The sequence below is a fragment of the Pipra filicauda genome, unplaced genomic scaffold, assembly GCF_003945595.2.
Source record: "Pipra filicauda isolate LSUMZ 115617 unplaced genomic scaffold, ASM394559v2 scaffold395_size657635_pilon, whole genome shotgun sequence".
In the NCBI taxonomy this organism is placed as follows: Eukaryota; Metazoa; Chordata; class Aves; order Passeriformes; family Pipridae; genus Pipra; species Pipra filicauda.
Window position 1 is genome coordinate 443,517 of NW_024104526.1, and position 22,719 is coordinate 466,235.

Sequence of the window (22,719 nt, forward strand, 5' to 3'; positions counted from 1 at the left end):
TATCAGAAAATTATGAATAGCAGAACAAACTGAAGAGTGGAATTAAAAACAAGAGTGCCTGGTATATTTTTCTGCTTGTGTTTACTTTGTCACTTCAGAATGACAGGCTTGAAATTCCTGCATGATCTTCAGCATGTTCTAAAAATGACAGCTACTATAATTCAAATTTACTGCTGTATTTTTTTTTACTAGTAATGAAGTTGTAAATGCAGCATTTCTTTCATTACCTATTCATTAAAGATATGACATGAAAACAGAGTTACCATGGAAATGGCTCTGTGAATTCTGAGTACATAATAAGAATTTCATTGTTTACACTACAGCACAGATAACTGATGGGTGTTGTTGTTGCTGGTAAAGTCTTATTTAGCCTCGGGAATGCTTGTAAGGGGAAAAAGGTTGTGCAATTGGTCTTCCACTAAGTGCCTGCACACAAGCAAAGCTCTGTAAAATCATCAGTGCAAAAGAGTTTTATGATGAAAAGCAGTGAATATGTTTGGAGCTTTAAATCTTTGAGCATCATTTGGAGCTGCATATTTAAACATTCAAAAAGAGATAGCCTAGTTGGTGTGTTACTAATAGTCTCATTGCAGAGCTAATGTCTACACAGCTCACATAAATAAATTAGGATACAAAGAATTTAGGAGTTTTTATACTTCAGCTGAAAACAGTGGGTTTTACTAGCAGGTAAGCATCAGATTTAATAAATAACAATGCTAACGGCTTTGCCAAAAGGTAAAGGTGGTAGAAGCCTTATTTTTGCACCAATTGCAATTTCAAACGAAATATTGGAAATCAGGAGCTGTGTCCTTTAACTGTATAGCAGGGACTGCACTTTAGTGCTACACTGCCCCTCTGAAATGGTCTTATTTTATACCTATTGGGACTGGGAAGACTCTTAAATACCCAAATGCTACAGTGACCCTCTGACAGCTGAAGTCACAGTGACTGTCAGCTGCACTTTTTCTGGTAAAAAGGTTTTAATCCCATTCTGCAGCTCTACAAAACCCCCAGAAAAGGCTTGAGCTCAGCTGAGAATCAATGAGTCAGAATTGTCATTTGTGCCCCCAAACCCTGGCTGTTTCTCATTTGCAAACCAGTTCATTCCAGGGAATGAGACATAAAGAGGAGCATTATAGATACTGTGTTATAAAACAGAGTGATAATGAGATCTCTTTTGTGCCTTAAATAAACATTTAACTGTTCCTAGTTTTAAGCAATAAAATATGTACATCTGCACAAAGATGAGGCGTCTGAATGTGACTGGGCATGTCCCGAGTCCTCTGCTGTCTGTGACAAGATTCTTGTTGATGATAAAGGCGCTGAGTTGGGGTGCTTGATGTACATCAGTGCTCTCCCATTCCAGAGTCATTTGCACTCGGCAGAACTAATCACTCCTAATTGCAGTTGACTGGCAGAATAACATTAATGAAACAGCCTGCGTGTTCATCTTCCCGGGGCCTTTGCAGGAGGACTCTCTCCTCCCAAATCTTCCAGTTGCTGCAGGTGGAAGGAAGGGACCCTCCCAGAAACCCACAGGGCAGTGACAGATACAGCCCTAGAAACTGGGTGTTTCTATTCCCAGTCCTGAGCCAGGAGCTCGTGTTGACTCTCATTTTAGTAAAATTTGGTACATTTGGGGGAGAATTAGCCATGGCAGCAGTTAGACATGACAGGTTAAAACAGTAAGACTGTAAAGGGCATCAGATGGGTCACACTCATGCAAAGAGCAGCAAGTTCTTTCTCCCCTGAGCTTGTCTGCCACAGTGCAGTGAGAACCATTTTAAACCTGTCTTTATGAATAATTTGATACTTCCAGGATTCTGAGGAATGGCCACAGACTGCAGTTATTATTCATAGTGTGAATAATGATTTTGTAGGAAAGGATTACAGTGTTATTCCTCAACACATCTGAAGCTACTTTAGGAGAAGAGATTTAGGCAGTGAGGGGACTCAGTGCGACTGCCACACATTCACCAGTAACTTATAGTTTGCCCTGAGTGGAAAAAGACAGTTTAAATGTGGATTCTCACCTGCTGCTGGTAAGAAATATCTTCCACCTTCAGGGATCCTGCTGTCCACATGCTCACCTGGGTGCATATCCCACATCCCTCTTGCCTGTGTTCAGCTGGCACACAGGGATGTGCTTTGGCTTTGGCTCAGCTTGGCGAACTCACAGCACGTGGCACGAGAGGGAGAACAGTTTTCACATCTTGCTGTTGATTACCAAATGAAACGTAACTCAGATTACTGGAGCTGCTCAGATTAATGTTCTTGACAGTGTTTTAACTTCGCAGAGCATCTGCACCATATGTGATCCCACGAGTGCTTTGTGGGTTGAGTCACTGCTGTGACAGAGCAAAGAAAAAACGTTTAAATCATAGTTTCTTTTTGAACCAGTAGGCAATGTTTTGGTTTTGGTAAAATTCATCAGGCACAAAGAGAATAGGAAAATGAAAAAGGAAATCTATTTGAATAATGAGAGCCCTGATCATCACATGAAATATGAAGACTTACACAGTAGGTTGCATTTTGGACCTAAATTATTTGTTTTGTTCTGTTTCAGTTTAAAGTTTAATTACTTTTTTTTATTTTGAAGTGTTGCAAACTATTTTTACTGATTTTTTTATTTAGGGTCAATTTTTTCTGATTAGATGGAACAGCACAAAGACAAAACTGTTCTTTATCTGCCTCCTAAATGGGCTGATGTACCGCAACCCAAAATCTATAGGAGCTATATCTTGGTCTGAAGAGTTTACCTGGCTCCTTACATAGGGTTTTCCTCTCTGTGGTACTGCAGGGAGACAACAAGCAGGAATCTCAGCCCCCTCTAAGGTCTCTTTGAGGGTTTGGGAATCCCAGCTGCTAATGCTGTCCCCTTGCTGAAGGGTGCAGAAACATTTGTGCTACATCATTTATTCCCCATCCCTGGAATTGTACAAAGCCAGGTTGGACGGGGCTTGGCACAACCCATGGCAGAGGCTTGGAAATAGATGGTCTTTAAGGTCCATTTCCAAACCAAACCTTCTTGGATTTTGGGATTCTATGAACCAGCATCAGCTCAGCCCACATTTAGCTTTTGCATGGGATCCACATTAGTGTCTGAGGCCCCCACAAGCTCCTTATCATGGAAAACTAGCTGTGGGATGTATAGATGAGACCAGAGGTATATAACTAACGCAGGTATTGCACATTTGACTGCACTTTGCAGTTTTTGGTTCTCCAGGCTTATTTCGTACGCAGCAGGGGCAATTTGCACATAATATCTTTGCTCCCGGACTGTGAGCATTTATGCTACATGAAGTTAAGCAGAAAACCCTCAGAAACAGAGTTTAATAACAAGAAGTGCTGACTCACTTTTAATTGAAGTGCTCAATGCCACAGGAGTACTGTGCCATGAGCTTGGGTAGTCAGTGTATCTTATTTTGCAGCTTGCAATGTCCAAGCTATAGCGCACCACTGGCTTTATTTTTAATGCAAATTATAGCTGATTTCCAACTGTTGAATTGCAGGTACTGGGAGCTTTGCTTGCTTTTAAAACTGCTATTAGTAATTCGAAGAAATTGGTTATCTGAAGAGCAGGCAGATCCTTGCAGGCAGGGGATAAACACAATTGTTTGCCATCAGGGTGGTTTGTTTTTTCAAAACATTTATTAAAAGTGCTAGAAACCATGCTGGCTAAAAGTAGAGTTTGCAGTTTTCCGAGTGCTGTATGTCTCTTTCAGAAAAATTCATTATAATAACAGAGTCACCGGGCTGACTCTATTTGTGTAAAACAACAGACTCTCTGGAGATACTAGAGGGGTAACAAAACAAATGTACAACGTCCTGATAGAAATACAAGTATTGATCTGATGAATATTGCAGCCTAAAGACTACATGTTATTAGGGTGTAATGAAATCTTGTTTTGCCTTCAGAGCTGTAGCACTGCTGCTGGTCACTACAGCACTAAATTATTCAGGAATCACATCCTTGGTAACACTGGAATGCTTTAGAAGATGCCGTCAGCTTGCTTCTTTCTTTTTGTTCTTCTCTCCCATCCAAATGTTCTTTCTTGTCTCTAAATGTTCCACAGATGCTTGAAATAAAGCCTTTCCCTCTTGCTTTTGCCCTGTTGGACAGAAGCTGAGGTTGTGGCTCATCAATACTGTAAATCTGGCACTAAGATTCTTGTTATTGGATCCAAAATGCCACAGGCAAGCAATGCAAAGTGCTGATTCAATACAAACCCACTCTTGTAATTCAGATTTATTTGAAAATTTTTTGATAGATTATAGCGTAGGGCTTTCTGCTGAGTCAGGTGTTGTCTGTACTCCCACTGCTGCAAGAAAGTTGGCATGAAACCAGCATGAACTTCATCTCCTCTGCTTTGGCTCCTTCTGCAGAAATAGGACCGTGTGCCCACTCCTGCTGCAGATGGAATGTGTGTGCTGGGAAGGCCAGGGCTGGGCAGGCTGGGGCTCAGCAGCAGCAGAGCTTCCTCTGGAGTGAAACCTCTTCTGTCACAGGGAAAAGAGGGGTGGAGGTATTGGAGGTGCCACAGCCAATGTCAGAGGCAGCTCATCCATGGAGCAGTCATTCTGCTGTAGCCCCCTGGGATGCAGGTGGATGCAGTCAGCCACGGAATCACAGAACATCCTGAATTGGAAGGGACCCACAAGGATCATCCAGTCCAACTCCTGGCCCTGCACAGACACACCAACAATCCCACCCTGTCCAAACGCTCCTTGAGCTCTGTCAGCCTTGGTGCTGTGCCCACTGCCCTGGGGAGCCTGTTCAGTACCCAACCATCCTCTGGGGGAACAACCTTTTCCTGAGATCCAACCTGAACCTCCCCTGACACAACTTCATGCCATTCTCTTGGGTCCTGTCACTGGTCACCAGAGAGCAGAGATCGGTGCAGCCCCTCCCCTTCCCCTTGTGAGGAAGTTGCAGACTGAAATGAAGTCTCCCCCCTCACTCTCCTCTTCTCAGTGCTCTACCCCTTTTCCCTCAGCTGTGCCACAGTGGAATTACTGGCACTGAGAGAACTTCCCAACTCTGTATTGGCTCATGGGATATTGTCACATTACCTGCTCATAACAACCCGCTCACAGCAGAGTGCTCCTCCCCGATATTCCAAGCAGCATCCCCTCCACGGAATTCCCTCCCTTGTTCTTAGCCATGAAGTTGGGTTCTTATATAGTTCTATCCACAGCTATGCCCAATTCCATGTGTCAGACACAGATGAGAAACCGCCTAGAAGCTGCAGAGGGAAACGGCCCATCCAGTGCTGCACATGATGTCCCCCACCCTTCCAGCCTTGCTTTATTAACACAAGTGTCCTTCATTGCTATTTCACTTGAAATCAATCTCTCCAGCACTGATTGCTCTGTCACATTCCCTCTGTAGACAAGCTGGCTGAACACTTTTATCGTACTGCCCGCAGGCAAAGCGGTCCCACAAAGAGCCCTCTAGACTGAGCTCAAGGTCACAGGTCCTAATAGCTTCCTTGGGGTGGCTGACACAAATTCACTTTCAACCTGATCTTCCTGTGGAATTAAATCCTGCTCAGCTTTAGCACCAGTGAAAGACGTCCTCCAGAACAGACTGTTGCTTATAAAGGACTTAACCACAGGTTTCTCTGGAGCTCTGATTCTTCCCTACAGGGAGTAGGTTCTGGTATCAAGGAAACTTCTGCTTCTTAAAAAAACCCACACAAGTTCAGTGGTGAAGTGTTACCAATTCAATGTCTAAGCAAACATTTCTATTCCTGAGTGGTCTGTTCAATCTCTCTTACCACTGGAGGCAGGGATGGATCCTCTGCATCTCACTCTGCTGCTGCTGAACTGCAGTTGGCCTCATTTCAGCTGAAAATAGGTAAATCTTGGTTGTAATTACATCAAGCCTTCTGGGCTTTGCTTAGGAACACCACACAGGCTGCTGTTCCTTCAGCAGTGGTGTGGGGGGAGAGGTCCACCCTGTCCCAGAACAGCACTGTGTGTACAGAGCATGAGGGATGTACATCCCTCTTGGGTCACCGAGAGGACTTCGAGCAACTTTGGGCCAAACTTGTGGCAAAAGACAAAAAAAAATCAAATGCCCTGTCTGTGATATCAGAGTGGTATCTGTGTCTCTAAGGCAGGGAATGGTCTGCCTACCCACTTAAGATGCAGATATTAATGAAGCCTTTGGGCCCTAACTCTTCCCAAGACAGTATTTTGGAGTCAGTTGTCCTGGCAGACAGGCAGTCTGGCTTCCCTCCTCAATCCCAAGCTCACCTGAACTGTTGGTGAGAGGGGTTTCACACACATGTCCTATAATGCAGTCACTACATGACTGAATTAATGCTATGCTCCTTTGGTTGACTTTGCATCAATTCATCCACTTCTGGAGAATCTATCTTTCTTTGGAGAAACAGAGAGTTTTAAAAATAGGAATCATTTAAACTTCTCACACATCCTGGAGTGGATTAGAAGATCAAGGCCTGGTGCAGGTTTGCCAATGAACTAAAGAAAGATGAAGGAAGGGACTGAAGTTCCTTAGAGTACCCATGGAGTGTCAGAGGGAGCAGGGCTCAGACCTCACTCGTGGAGCCAGCAAGTTCTGGGCTCACATGTCCAAGGAGACCAATGGTTTATCAGCCTATTCCCCTGTTAAGACTCTCTCTCCTTCTACTAATTTATTGTGATTTGTTTCTTTGCCTCAGATGCCTGTGCTCAGTCCCACTCGTGGTTATCTCTCAATACACTTCACAACAGGTTGTCAGTATGTTCTATCATGAATCTTTGTTATTGCTTTTGTTTTGTGTGCAACTGTCAGATAACGGAAAATAGCTAACCCCTGTCTCTGGAGGACTTTAAGATATTATGATTGTTTTGTTATACAAATAGCATTATCTTCTTGTTGTTTAGGGTCACTTTAAGATGCAGTGCACTTCACCTTTCTGTTCCACACATGCCATGCTTTTGTGTGTGACCTTTCAACAGCAACAAAGAGAGAGGCTTCAAGAACACATCCACTTCTGCTGTGTATTGTTCACCTTGAGCTCTTCCCGTTTCTGAGATGCTAATTTTCACAGTAACCACTTTTCATAAAGCACAATGCAAATGAACGTGGCACTGCAGCATCCCTGCATCACTCACACCAAGTTAAGGAGTTGCTTTAAGGGAAATGTTGCAGCAAGAAGGTGTGAGGTAGAGGCAATAGGAGAAGATTTGAGAATTGAGAGGTATTGTATGTTGATGTGGAAAGAATGACTGATGTAGGATGGCAACATGGAAAACAAACGGGGAACAGAGCCTTCGAATATTGGATTTTTCTGGGTTGGTGACCAAGGTACAGGAAACACTATATTAGTTTAAGTAATTATCAAATAATTTAATATTAGATTTTTGTCAAAATGACAACAAACAGAAACAAATAGCTCAGATTAACTAAATGTTTTGGTCAAGATGAAGGATAGAGGTTATATATTTTCCACATTTAATGCAAATGCAGTTTGGAGTCCCTTTCCACTGTGCCAGACGTGGTGGCATTCTCTTAGGAATTTTTTTTTTAAAGAAAATATGAATTCACTGAGGCTAAGAAGGTGTATTAAAATGTATTGAATGTACAGTGGGGATGGTATGTATGGTAAGCTAGATTTTCTTCCAGACAAGAGAAGGAAAAGAATGAATTTCAAGTTTGCTGCCATGGGTACTTATAGACACTAAAGCATGTGAGAAGGCTCCCAGAACCTTCCATTACCTTTTGATCTAACTCTTGGAAAACTATTTGGAGAGAGACTATTTGCAAGAGAACTGCAGAGTGACTATTTACAAGAGCATGTAGTGACAGCACCAGGGGGAATGGATAATTATTCTATGATAATAGGGAATAGGTTATTATTCTGTGATAAAGGAAAGAATTTTTCCATATGAGGGTGGTGAGGCCCTGGCACAGGTTGCCCAGAGAAGCTGTGGCTGCCCCATCCCTTGAAGTGTCCAAGGCCAGGTTGGATGGGGCTTGGAACAACTTGGGATAGTGGAAGGTGTCCCTGCCCATGGCAGGGAGTTGTATCTAAATGATCTTTAAGGTCCCTTCCAACCCAAACCATCCTATGATTCTATGATCCTAGGAACTGCTACAGGATATTAACAGCCGTGGTAAGAACTCTCACAGAGAAAACAGAGGAGCTACAAGTCATGAAGCAAAACCCATCAGACACCCAAAGGGCCATGTGTAAAAAAATCTGTGTTAAAAAATGCCAGGTAAATACAGTCACTGCCAATGCAGCCATTTCACGTTGACTTTATAGCTGTTGTTGCAGCCTGATCATTTTCTTGTGGTAGATGCTTTATATATCAAGCAAAGATGCTAAAGGCTTTCCTAGGTACACTGCAGTTTTGCTTTTTAAGTTGAAAACTCACTTACTCTTTTAAAACCATAGATGTTTAAAAATCACATTGCTTGAAAAATGTAGCTTTTCATGTTCCCTCTAAATTAGGAGAAGAGACTAATTGCCTTGTTTTTTATAACACAGTGGAATACTCTTAATATTTCTCCTAGAGTTGCCTCAATTGGGAAATCTTTCTCCACCAAAGACAGAGAGAACCTGTTGGACATACAGGCTCCTTAACCAAGGTACCTTGATAAAGTAGCTGCAGTGTGTACTCCCCAGCCTGAGGATGGCTCAGAATAACAGCAAAGTGACTTTTCCCTGGAACATTCCTGCACATCTCCAAGCCTGGGGTACCTGTGTATGTAGGCTGTTTGGATCTCTGTCCTTTAGAAGGCAGCATGTTGCTGTAGGTGAGTGTAAAATCAGGGAGGGTGAAGTTAACTGGGCTGATGGTGTGTTTGCTGTGCACACAGCCCAGCTGATGTATGGTAACTTACTCACCTGATGTAATTTGTGGTTTGTGAGCTGGAGCCCTTGTACTCCACAGTAATGAGGTTTTAAAAAGACAGATGCTTCCTTTGCTCCAAGGTCTCTTGGATATGTTGTGTGTTTCTGATGTCTCTTTTCACAGCGCAGTCGATGTTTTCTGGCGAGTTATTATCAGTGCTCACCAGGGCTCAGCAACACTTGACTGTTTCTGGCCAGTGCACAGAGTCACCCTTTTATTTCTGAATTACTTCACTAATGCATTTTGGGGGAGGAATCCATTTCTTGGGATTCTGAGCATCATAATCCTTTTATGTGTGCTGGATTTGCGTGTTTAGTTGACACACAAAGCACACTGCTGTTGGAGGGCAGATAGCTGTTGTGTCCTCACAGCAGGACAGGCCTCAGCACCTTTACCCCGACACATGTGGTTGGTTCTCTGGACCATTGTGACACCAGGCATCAGCCTTGGGCTTAGATATTGCATGTACATCTCTACACTCAGCAACTTCCCTACCCCAGCTTAGAAAACACTTGTCCTTTGGGTTTGGGGATCCAAGACTGGAGCCACCTCAGTTCCCTTCCTCCACCAAGTGTAATTCCATGCTGAGATACATGAGATGCCAAGTTCCTGACTTGAATCCTGGCAGCAGTAGGCCCACAGGACTAATTCTCTCGGTAGAAGACCTTGTTGACAGGTCCAGGTCATTTGCTGTTCACTTGGTGTGTGTTCGGAGTGTTTGGAGACAGCCACGTCCACCAGGCCTCCCTCACACGGGGGATGGTCCTTCTACAGACCTCCCACCACTTGGGCAGATGGAAGGGGATGGCCCCACCTTCATCAATGAAGATGGAGATGATGAAGATGATGGCCTAGCTCTGCAGGACCCCCTAAATCTGATGGAGAGAATGAAGCTCTGCAGGGGTCTTCAGTGTAGCTGAGCTCGAGAGGGCTGGGGCAGGGACGGGGGGTGTTTTGTACACCTCTCCTTTCCCATATTCACTTCAAGAAATGGAAATCAGATTGTTCCTGATGTTCTGTGGTACTTGGGTTTACCCAACTGCCACCCCTTCTTGGGAGAAATCACACCTTCTAAATCCATCGTGCTGCTCCTGGAATTAGAGGACACTGCAAGACTCGTCAAGGAGGGCAGAGACATCCAAACACCTCATCATCATCCTTCACTTGAAACACGAGAAGGTCAAGGGGCATCAAAGTTGTTGGGAGTGTTCTCCTTCAGGATGCACATGCAACATCCAGTCCCAGACTGGAAGAGACAGACATTCAACCCAGTATATTCAGCAACAGTTTCTCTTGCTGAAATGTGTGGTTACAACAGATATTCTTCCATGATTTACTTAGTAATGGTTTGTTTTCCATTCCTTTTCTAAACTCAACCCTCTTGCTTCTGCAGTACAAAAGAAGAGTCAAACTGACTACTTAACCAACTGAATACATCACTTGGGATGTTTAGTTCTAAAAACCTGGGTGGGTGGTTTTTTTCAAATTATTTACACTGCAGAGTGGAAAAATAGCAACGTTACTATAGCATTACATTAAATTTCCCCAGGTTAATGGGCTCAGTGTCAGGAGTGAATAATCACAAGTGTGTTGCCAGTGGAGAGACCATAAAGGCACGTTCCCTTCACAGTATATTCTACTCCATGAATACATTAAAATATTTTTCCCACTATGAAAAGAACGGAAATAGCCTTTTGTTTTCCTCTTTTCATAGCAAATGCTCCTGTCATTCGCAGCACAATGAATTCCTTGAATCCATACCAGTCAGTTTTTATCCTTCCTTCAAGACCCAGAGGCCACTGGAAAAATCTTTCACATGGCTAAACTTCGCTGAATATATTTAACCAGTAAATTATTTGTCTTCTGAACCAGAAGAACCAATACTCATTTATGTTCTAAAAATGGTTTGTTTTACTTACTTTATGAGTTAGATCTGCAATAGTAGCAAAGCCAAGGGACATTTAATTAAGTTATATTTACTTTTTCATGATCTTTTAGCTTTAGATTATAAATCACGAATCAATGAGTACTTAATTTCCTCATATAGCATTAAAAGTAATTGCTTCATAAATTTGTTTTACTAATCCAAATATTTGCACAGAGTGCAGCACAAAGAAGTTGTTTCATTGATGAGAGTTCTCACTTCCCTTTCCGATGCTGGAGGAAAATGGGCTTTGCTCATTTGGGGTCCAGTCCTTCATGGTACAGAAGTCTCTGAACCCCAGTGGTGGCATTGCTATGAAATATTGATGTCACACCAGTTTTTTTGGTCATTGATTTCCTTGGCACTTGAACTGCAGTGAACTTCTCCCAAAACTCCAGTCTGTGGAGTAAGTGGGTCCCTGACCCTGTGCAGGGTCCTTAGCTACGGATACTTCTGCTTTCTTTCCAAAATCCAAGCCCAGATGTGGGGAGGTGCTTAGATCCTTCTGTATGAGACATGGCATCTTGGAACTGAGTTTCTATTTAGCAATATGGGGCAGAGAAATCATTCCTGCATCCCTCGCTGCGCTAATGCACCCGCTGTGTAAAGAGCCAGCTGCTTGAGAAGATGTACTCTTCCAAACATACTTCTTCTCACTGGTGACAAGACCTAAGGGAGCAGCATGAAGCTCTGTCAGGGGAGAGTTAGGTTGGATATTAGGAAAAGGTTCTTCACCTTTTCTTCAGGGTGGTCGGGCACTGAACAGGCTCCCCAGGGCAGTGGGTACATCCCCAAGGCTGACAGAGCTCAAGGAGAGTTTGGACAATGTTCTCAGGGACATGGTGGGATTTTGGAGACTGTCCTGTGCAGGGTTGGGACCCGATGATCCCTATGGGTCCCTTCCAGCTCAGGACATTCTATGATTCTATGATCCATTGCATGTATGTGTTGGGTCCTGCTCAACTCTCATGATTTCTTATCAGGTATTGCTGGGTTCCCCAAGTGGAGGATTATTTTACTGGCTTGTAGTGTGCTGAAAATCATCATCTTTTGAAAAACAAAATCACAGAACCACAGAATATTCTGAATTGGAAGGGACCCACAAGGATCATCAAGTTCAACTTTTAAGTGAATGATCCTTACAGGAATTGACACATGACCTCACTGTTATTAAAACTGTGTCACAGTAGTGCCATGATTCAAAGCACATGCAGCTCCACAAGAGCACTCTTTCAATTAAAGGCTTCATTTGAATTGGAAAGCTTCTGATTAATTGGTTTTTTGATGGGAAGGGAAAAATCCCCAGCAGCTGCAGTATGGAAAAGGGTCAGCTTTGCCCTGTTCCCAAAAGACTTGACCAATGCTTGGTGCTGTATTTGTAACACCTTTGGAATGGGGTTTGGTGGGCTTTGCATTGTATCTTGGACACAGAGGAGGGATAGAGTGAGCTCATCCAGTGAGGACCATGCAGGAACAGGGTTTGTGAAAAGCAGCTGAGCTCCAGCATCATCTGCTTTGTGGTGCTCCTTAGCACGAGAGGAGGGAGGGCAGCTTAAAAAGCAGCTGTGGAGCGTGAAGCACACCTGAGGTCTGGCTGGTAGGATCCAAAGCCCCTGCTCCAACTGGAGCTGTGAACATTCCCTTTAGACCTCGTGCACCCCCACTCAGTGATTTCAAGTGGGATATGCTCAACATGCAGAGTTTTCTCTAGCTGGGCTTCCGAGAGTTCCCACAGGTATCCTTGTGCAACCATAAATCAGGCAAAATCTCCAGGGGAGTGAGCAGTAATCTGGGCAAAGTAGAGGGGAAGGGAGGAGGAGGAGGAGGTAAAGCAAGAGCTGTGGTGGCCATAATTCTCCAGTGCCTGATAAAGGTTTTGAGAAGGAAGTTTTTATTTCTTTAGTGGAGATGTGGGTGGCAGGGAGGGGTCAGAAAAAGAGGCCTGGGGTTAGAAACAACTGTTATATTGGAAGAAGATCTCCACTGGAGTGCAATGGAATAATCAAGATTTATTTATAAAATATTGCTATTAAATAAACATTACAGAAACTTTGGAATATCAAACTTATTTATAGCTTTAGGCGTGAAAACCCACATTAGTATGTTGAATTATATGAGTTCACTGCTGCCTGCTAGCTGACAGCACGTCAAATTATTTGCAAATATTTTCTGGAACAGTAACCTTGAAGGATGCCAGCACCATTCAGTGTAACCTTATCACGAGACAGGAACCGAGTGAGGAGATGAGGACTGAGGATACAGAGTTTTTAGCAGCAAGTGACCTCTGACTCGCTGCCTAAAAACAGAGTTCACGTGGTGCCTCCCTCAGCAGAGAAAGATGCTTTTTTGTCACTGACATTTTCACTGATTCCATGCAGGGGTTTGGGAAGATGGTGTGAGTGATGTCTAGATGAGAAACTGCTCAGGGCAGGAATTTGAGAGTACATTGGTCACATTTAAGTGGGTTTATCTCCTCTAGCCTGCAATACCAAGCTTCTGTGAAAATTATGTAATCATTTTAACAAAGTGTTCTGTAATTGACATGAAAAAGGCAAAGTAAAATAAAAATGAATTACTCTGTAAGCAGAAAGGTTCATTCATTTTAACTGCAATCTGCAAGAGGGAAAAGGGGAAAAAAAAATCCCAAATGTAGGCTTTTTATGGAAATTGTGGCCTCGTTGAAATTATAAGCTTTCTGCTATTTAAATGAATAATGTTCCCTAACACAGACTATTTTCTCATTTAAAAGTCTGTTGGGGTATAATTTCATCCTTTTACTGTCTGCTGTGTTTTAACTTACAGCAGTCTGACTAAATATTGTATTTTCTATCCATCAAAAATTGTCGGTACAGTTTGTGCAACAGGCATTTGTTGCTCAGTTAGAAGTCTCTGGCTTTGAGATGTAACATTTTGCACGGAGGTTTGCGGGGTCCCCTTCACATGCGAGGCAGGTGGCATTAAAATCTGTGGGTTTTTTTCCCTGGTGATGGCCAGTGGTGACGATGGCGATGACACTTGGGCACACACGGAGTGGGAGGGCAGGGGAGTCCAAGTCATGCTCATTATTCTGGGCAAGATGCAGAGAGTCAGGCCAAGTGCCAGAAGGACTGTCCTCCCTGCAAGAGAGGGACAGAGGGGACAGGCAGGACAGTGACCGGCTCTAACCCACACAAGGCAGAAGAGCCGATCCGGGTGTTCATGGCTTTGGCACCCTGGACATGCTGCAGAGCTCCCTTGGGTGCCAAGTGCTTCTTCACAACAGCAAATCCAGTCCAGTGTGGGCAGCCAAGTGCCCTATATCCAAAACCCAACAATTTGCATATCCCACATGCTCCTAAATCTGAAATCATGGCTCCCAAACAAAAGTGAGACGGTAGCAAATACAGGCACTTGCATTTCTTCACCTTCTGTTTTCCAGGATGCACCCAGATCACATCTCACGCGTTTATCCCTAGCTGTGGTGACTGGTCACTTCATCCTTGTTAAAACAAATGCTGAGGCTCTCCTGTACTCGCTTGTCTGGGACTTGGGGCTTTTAAAGAGCACACCGTGGGACCTACAGCAGAATAATGAGAGCAAGCAACTCGTAGCATAAATTACCTTCCATCTTTCGAGGGCATCTTCGTTAAGCAGAAGGACACAGCAGTGAAAGATATTTAATGACAACAAAAATGCCTTGCCTCAAAGATGCAGTTAACCTTGACAAATAAGTATGAACCCTCTAAGGAGCCATAAAAGTGCTCACCTAGTTTATGTCCATCGGGCTGTCGTTTGGATGCTCTATCAATTCTTACAGTGCTTCCAGTGGTGAGGCCAAGCGGCTTATAAAGTTTTACATGCTGTTTGTTTGCTGGTAGAATTACAGCTGTGGCACCTCTGCTACAGCAGGAGAGGAGTTCCTGGGGGATGCAGGTGAAGCCTAGAGTGCAAGGCAGGAATAGGGACTGGCACTGAAACCAGGATGCCCAGAGCAGGCAGTGGGCACTGCTGAGCCCACAGCACAAGAGAGCCCACAGCAGGAAGGGCATTGCCCTAAAACAATATTCAGTGGCTTCTAAAGCTTCCAGGAGCCTTCTCTGCTTAGTGCCCGGTGGGGAGCACCTGGATATCTTCCCACAGTTTAATAATGCTGAACTCTTTATCCCATCTGCAGGGACAACTGCAACTGAGGACAGCAGCCCTTACAGGCAGGATGGTAAAAATTAGCACCCCTGGAAAGCCACTGTCCATGAGGTGAATCATCAAAAACACCAACAGAATGGTTTGGGTAGGAAAGGACCTTCAAGATCATCCAGCTCAGGTCCTCTCACTCTCTGTGTGTTGAATGGACACAGTGGGTGACTTGGGTTGTTAGCTTAATTTTTATCTAATTGTTTACATTTTGGCTTGACCCAGCAGTCCTTACACTTCTCTGGCCACACATCTGTCTTGCTAATGCACTTTCTGTGACTAGTCCTCCCCTGTGGAGCTCCTGAGATGCAGCAAGAGGTGGGAATGAATTTGCCTTTCAATTGCCACAACATGTTGCTTCACGGTATTTACTTAGTTTTTGGCTTGAAATCTTATTCTCCTCTTGCTTACTGTCATTACTCCCAGCAGTTTGTTTCTCCTCTTATCTTGCCAACATGAAGTTTGAATAAAACCTCTAAAGAAACAGCCCAAGTATGAGAGAAATAGCAGTCATAGGAGGCCACAGCCAAGGATTTTCAATTCTTGCCTTTTCTATTTCCTATTGTTTTTACCTAAGGATGCATTTTAGACTTCACTGGCCAAATTCATCCTATTCCAATGAAGTTACCTCAGAGACACACTTGGCTCTGTTGCTTTAAAAAACAGATAATCCCAAACAGCAGGATAGTTTTATGACCGCTAATTACATTTGTTGCTATGCAAGCTAAGATAATGATAAGAGTAATCGTATCTCATGCTTCAGGGCATACGCTCATCACCTGTGGACATCAGGAAGGAATTTTTCTCCCCATGTACAGAACTGTTCAATTAACTAGATGGATTGTGGTGGGTTTGTTTTCCCTCTGTTTTCTTCCTCTGAAGCATCATCTATTAGCTGCAGCCGGAATAGGTATATCAGATTGAATTAACCCACAGCCTGATCCAATATGGGCGTTCCTAAATCCCCATACTAGGAAGTAAAATCAGCCGAGGAAAAAGAATACGTAGTCTTTTGCAATTTGGAAACGGATCGTTTTTTAAATGCCTGAACACCCTGCCTGTAACCAAAGTTGTGAATCCAGCATCACCGAGCTTTGAGCCACCCTGTTGCATAAAATCCGGCTCTGAGAGTGTCCCAGTTTGAGGGAACTTGGAGGATTGCTCTTCCCTTTTGACTCCATGAGTCGCATCTGCATTCGAGCACCACTGGGTCCTCCGGATTATGTTTGTGGTTACCCGTCACGTTGCATTAGAATAGCCAGGCTCAGCCAGAAAAGCAATTGAAAGGCATTGGAAATCTGCCTCACTGCCCACATCCAGGGAATAAGCTCTCTGATAATCCTAATAGAGAAGATCAAATTTGCCAAGAAAATAGAAGCATTTGCTTGTATTTTGCTTCATTCTCCTCAACTATCTTTCTGCTCCTCACAAGACTTAATCAACAGCTAATAAACCTCAGCTTCTCTGTGCAAAACAGAGTATTGTCTTTCTAGTACTTGTGTTGGGACTGGGATTTATCTGTTATTGACTTCATCCCTTTCCTATCCTTCCCTTTTGTTTGGTCCCCATTCCCCTTTTCTCACTAGCTCTTGCTTTATTTTTATCTCTAGTAAAGCAGGTCTGCCATTTAATTAGCAAATTGGCCTCTACCTGAAGCCAAATGAAATGTAATCTCCTGTCGACCTGAATGCAAGGTAGAAATTCCATATCTGAAAGATTTTCAACATTTGTCTTCGCTCCTTTCTGGAGAAAAGCAGAAAACTCCCTGGTTTATTTCTGGGAGAAAATTCTGAAAACAAAATGGTTGGGATTTGTCAAAACTCATCAGGCCTTTGTTTTATGTTAATAAACCAGCCAAAAAAGAAACCATTTCACAACAAAACATGAGTGACTCTACATTGATTCCATTGGGCTGGGGTAGCAAAGACCTTTACAGGATCATATTCAGATGCAGCTTTTGGTGGTAGATAAGACAAAGATTCACAGATTCACAGAATCAAAGAGTCACAGAGTAGATGGGGTTGGGAGGGACCTCTGAAGATCATCCAGTCCAAGCCCCTGCCAAGGCAGAGTCACCTCCAGCAGGTGACACAGGAACGTGTCCGGGTGGGTTTGGAATGTCTCACTCCAAGAGCGGGAGACTCCATGGCCTCCCTGGGCAGTCTGTAAAGACCAAACTCCCCAAAGATCAAACCAGATCTGCCCTTTGCTCTTAGGCCGGTGTGCTGTGCAGACCCCTCCTGATCCAGGCAGTGCTGGATCGCTGGGATCAGTCTCCTCATGCCATGGGCTCTGCCCCTGCCTGTGCCAATGCCTGGTGCCTCCACTGCGCCCCGGCAGGTCTCCTGCCCGCCTCTGGCAGCGATCCAGGGAATCGTGAGCTATGGCTATTCTTGACCTCTCTACACACCTGTGTTATTAACAGTTCGTGAAACTCTACAGCCCTTTTAAAACACCCAGCTACTGGTATTTAATTCTCTTGACTTGAGCAATAAAACGAGATGGGAGAGGATGCCCAGCACCTCCTCAGGAGTCAGCCACACAAACACATCTCTCACAGGGCACCTGAGCTCCCGTGGTGTTCAGCATCACTGAGCATTGAACCAACACCACCCCAATAAACCCTCTTGATTTAGTTTAAGGAGAAAGGTGTCATTTTGTAATCCAATACCCAGGTCAGCGTGAGCAGTAACAGCTTATTTTCATTGCCGAGCCCGCACTGCACAAACACCTTTCTGTCAGCACTCCACTGGGTTAGTTCCAGGCAAAATGACTTTCTTGCTATCCAATCTGGCGTGCTGGCAGTGCGGGAACGCAAACAGCCAGCCCTTTGTGTTCACCTGCAGCTTTATTCCCTTCATCAATAATTGCTAAAGAGACAAGTGAAATTTTTCATACGTTGATTCCGGAATTATATCACAGCGGTGCTTTTGTTTGATCAAAATTGCTAAATGTTTTCTGTAACTCGGAACAGCATAAAAATTGCAGGCTTGAAAATTACACGTATGCCTCATCCTATCTTGAGGAATTACAAAAGCTACTTGTGAGACGAGAAACGCTCACCATATTCCTTATGGGTTGTCCAAAAATAGTTGACCAAGCTATTCTGATTCCATGCAAAGCAATGGCAAAATGCTCAGTGCAGTCGGGAACATGCTGCTGCAATGAGAAATTCTCCTTCACTGAGATTCCCAGATCTAACACTTGCAAAAAATAAAAAGACCGTTCAAATGCATTAACAAGACCGAGCACAGACCTTCTGGGTTTATCCTGTATCCTTAGATCCACAGTGTTAAGAACACTCCAGTTCCACGGGGATTTGGCGTGGGCAGATGCCATCAGTCATAGAATCAGAATGGTTTGAGTTGGAAGAGACCTTAAAGGTCACCTCATTCCAACCCCCTGCCAGGGGCAGGGACACCTTCCACTCGACCAGGCTGCTCCAAGCCCTGTCCAACCTTGAACACTTCCAGGAATGGGCAGTCCACAGCCTCTGTGGGTTAGTCCTACCTCATACACAAGTCTGCCAAAACTGGGGAGAGTTGATACTCATGGAGAGTGCACAGCATTTGGCAGGTTGGTTCTAAAGGATAAGTTGCCTGTTTCTTTGGGTTTTATTCCAAGCTCAAAAACATTGGAGCTCCACACTGTTCCCTTAAGCTTTTCAAGAATTCAGAACAAAAATTTTGTCTCTGGCTCAGCCCTTGTTTTTCAGAGAGCTTTGCTAGTAAAGAGTAGGGAGTGAGCTGTGGGGAACAGAGAAAGAGAAATCATTAGGAGGACAATTAGGAAAGAAGAGTAAATATGGAGCTGGAAGAGAGGTGACACAAAAGGAATTAAGTTACCTCCGCAATGAGAGACACATCAGGAAGGGCTTCAAGGAAGTGGAAGTTCATATGATCATAATAACAGGAGGAGCCAACTTCAGCAGGAGAAGTTAAGGAAGAATTCAGAAGAAGAATAGATGATAAGTAAAGAGGAAAAAGACAGTTCACGGGCTTTGGCTTCAAAGGGTAAGGCAAAAGGATGGATTTAGCACTAGAAAGAGGGAAAAAAACCCAACCAAGTGGGAAAGCCTCAGTGCAGAGGGAGCAGAAGGGTCAGGACTAAGGCAGCACTGAAGTTACAAGTCTGTGACGTGGAAAGTTTAGTAAAGTTGTCAGCTCTGACAAAGAAAGTGTTAGGAGGGAGGAAAACAGCTTTGTGTACCAGAGAAACCAAATCTGAGGGACCAGCCAGACATTTAGCAGGAAAAGGGAGCTGAGGGAGAGAGCTGGAGATGACAGGGGAGAGAAGGAATGATCTGTGCAACACAGAAAGAGGCCTTGGGCCCATTAGCATTAAACCTCCAACTTCTCAGCAGTGTTCACACCGAAGCAGTGCCTGATTCCTTCCATTTTATTTTACTTGGTGACCAAGAGCAAAGACAGAAAGAGAGATAAGGCTTAAAACTAAAAGGCAAGGTGTTTGACTTGTCCAGTTTCCCTCTCAGACACCCAGAAACCAGCACAAAGCAGTAGCACCATGGATTGAGCAGGAGAGATGTCTCAAGCAAAATAAACCCCAATCTGTTCACATGTGACAACAAATAAATATCTTAACAGGAGCTGGGAGATTCAGTTCTCTTCTTCTTATCCATGGGAAGTGACAGTGCCCAGATTGACACACTGTGACAGAGGCTGAAGTGCTAAATAGGAATTGTAGGGTGCTGGGTCCCTGCATGCAGCCACATTTATTACAACCCCATGTTTAATGTTCACAAACCATTAGATACATGTATATTTATGGTTTGATAATCAGCTGTCATTAACAGATGAGTAAACAACATAATGTTCATATTTAGGAGGAATATGCAAACTAAAGAGGAACTGCCAATTCCTAAGAACATTTATTTTCTCTACACTTAATGGGGGGAAAGGAGGCGGAAATACTCTGTCTGTAAATTAATTATGGGATATTGGCAATGCCTCCACTACTGTACAACTGTAATTATCCCATCTCCGTGCGTGGGACTGTAGTCATGCACCCCCAGCTATTCACATCCATGGGAGTTAGGGATATACCCAGTGTGCATTTCCTAAGTTAAAATCATTTTTACTGTCTCTTTGAACTCAGAAGAGCAGAGAAATTATGATCTTCTCAACCGGTGCCGTGCCAAGATGGTGAGACCTTCTGCCCTACTCCCCTCATGTAAATGAAACATGTTTCAAACTTCAGGAGAGGGTGGAAACTTCTCCCCATGGGAAATGCCAGTTCAAGTAGAGCTGTTTGAGTTGACTGGGGATTTCATGCAGTTCTGCAGAGCTCCTCTATTTTCTTACAAATTTGTTGTTACCCATCAACTATGAGCAGAGAAGACTATGAAAACAAATTTGTGACCCCTCAACAAGCATCCCTGAGTTGAATATGGTCCAACACAGTTGTCACTCCCTGGTAACATCTTTAACAATCTCTGACACTGCTTTGCATCCAAAGATACTTTATGAAATGTATAATTAAAATGTATAATTATCCTATTTTTATGAGGGAAACTGAGGCACAAAGCAGGATTGAATTTACCCAGGAAGGGGGGAAAAGAAGTAGAGAATTATAATGAAAGGTCAGGTCTGGAAAGAATGGATTTACAGTGATGAGAAGATGCTTCACTAGTCATGGCTGAGAGAGCTGGAAGAAATCAAGTGTCCAGCTAGGGATGAGGCTGGGAACTGAGTCCAGCATCCTGACTGTCATCTCCCCACTCTCCCGCCAGTTAGGCCACATGCTTGAAGAATGATCCATGTATTTATAACCATATGGATACTTGACAAATAGCAAATTAACATTAACAGTAGTTTCCCGGACAACGTAACCAACTTTCCCCTCAGCTGATACTTCCCCTGCCTTATAAAATTAGAATATTTTGCAATCCATTTTGTAGATGGAAAGAGATCCTGTACAGATGCAACAGTTTGGCAGGTTATCACACCAGGGTTTTCAGCGTGAGATAGCACAGCCTCTCCAGCTGCTGAGGATCAGTCCCTTCAGCAGAACCCAAGTCACTAATCTGGTGCTCCCTCCCGCCCATAGCCAGGCTTATTGGGGAGGATTAGCTCGTTGTCCAGGGGTAATTTTCTCAAATAAATGGGTCAAAGCCTGTGCTGGCTCCCCTCCTGCAGCCTGCTGAGTTCAATGGCTTTGCTCAGAGCACAGCCTGGTTCCTCATTTCCATCGAGATCCTTGGGCCGTGGCTGAATAACTGGAAGTGGCAGGTGAAGCCGAAGGTTTTGGCTTTGTTTTTCGTGAAGAAGGGATGAGTGCAGCAGAACAACATATGGTACAGTGCTGGGCTAAAAATGATTTACTGGGAAACTGGTGCTTCATTTCTGTCTCACTGCGGCCACATACCCTTAATGTAGTGGTGTAACTATTCATCTAATAAACTGCTAATATTTATTATTAATTGAACCATTTAATCTAACAGTGGATTAGGGGAAGGCAAATGTAGGACTTAATGACTCTGCTGATTGGTATAAATTTTAACACTGAGCTCGGGCTGCATAATACAAATTGTGTTCCTGCTGCTGATAAATACCTTGTAACTGGAGGAAACTGTGCCCGAGCAAAACTTGCACTGGCTATCAAGAGGTATTATTTTTTTTGTTGATCTTTTAGTGAACACTGTAGGACTTAACTCCAAAAGATGAGGTCACTGTCACCAGTGGTTTATTATATTAATGGCCAAGAAAGTGGTCATTAGTAATGTTTGCTTAACTTTAGAGGTCATCTTACATCCAGAATAGCCCCTGAATGGATGGTTTAGTGCCGCTGCGATAACTGAAGTGCAGGATAACAAACCATAATTATCTTTCACTTCTAACCAAATCCCCTACGTTGTCTGAAAATCCATCATTGCCAGGACTATCTCCAGCCCACCCACTGTTGTGAACAGCTCTGAATTCCTGGTTTTCTATAACAGGAAGCAGGGACGCACCCACATCTTATGGGAGACAAATATCTGCTTAACATTAAATCTTGTTTCCCAGGCACTGCTGCATGGGAGTTTAGGGATATTTCAAATTAGACTAGAAAGATGCTTCAGCTCTGTTACCTTTCGAGCCTTTGTAGTCAGAAACAGTGTCTGTATCCTGGGGAGAAATTAATGGAAAAGCCCAAACTTCCTAATGGGACATATCTTGCTCTAAGCTCTTGGAGAACCTGAGATCTTAGACTTTATCATTGTGACATTATGGGCTTTAGACAAGCTATTTTTAGAGGTTTCTTTAAAATTTGATCAGTTATAATTTTCCCTTTATGGTTATAATTTTCCCTTTCTTGTGAGCTCTATAGCTAAGACAGTAACTCTTGGAAACATGGCAGCACCCTTCCTAAGTGAGTTATAAGACCCCTCCTAATTAGAAATAGTCTTTCAGACGTTTGCATATTAATTTTTAGTATTTTTTTTCTTACACATGGGACATATGGTGATGTTGTGTGGCCCTCGGACATTTGAACTTGCTTGAGTTATTGCTGCAGTTCCAAATTTCATGCTGAGAAAATTCTGATGCCACATTTTCTGATGAAAATTAAGGGCATGTTGTCATCCTTGGCTTTCCCACCTTAGGCCTTGTTGAGGCTCAATGTTAGTAGAGAGTTTGGTTTAGTCTTCATCTTCTAGAGCACCAGAGGACAAAGCATTGAGTTCATCTTCCATTTAGTGTGTCCTATCCCCTAATTTGCTCTCCACTTTCTCCAGCTGAAGGAAACCTGCCCTGTAA

At 43.6% G+C, this 22,719-nt stretch overlaps 1 long non-coding RNA gene across 2 annotated transcripts; it reads right to left on the reverse strand.

The window, feature by feature from the left end:
- Positions 1–4,218: 4,218 nt before the first annotated feature.
- LOC113990748 lies at positions 4,219–9,211 on the reverse strand. Of its 2 annotated transcripts, XR_005564949.1 has the most exons (4): positions 8,865–9,211; positions 8,610–8,767; positions 5,781–5,850; positions 4,219–4,500 (listed from the first exon to the last, which is right to left on the reverse strand). It is a non-coding gene; the product is annotated as an uncharacterized LOC113990748 (long non-coding RNA). The 2 variants fall into 2 exon arrangements; XR_003541720.2 differs by lacking the exon at positions 8,610–8,767.
- Positions 9,212–22,719: the final 13,508 nt, after the last annotated feature.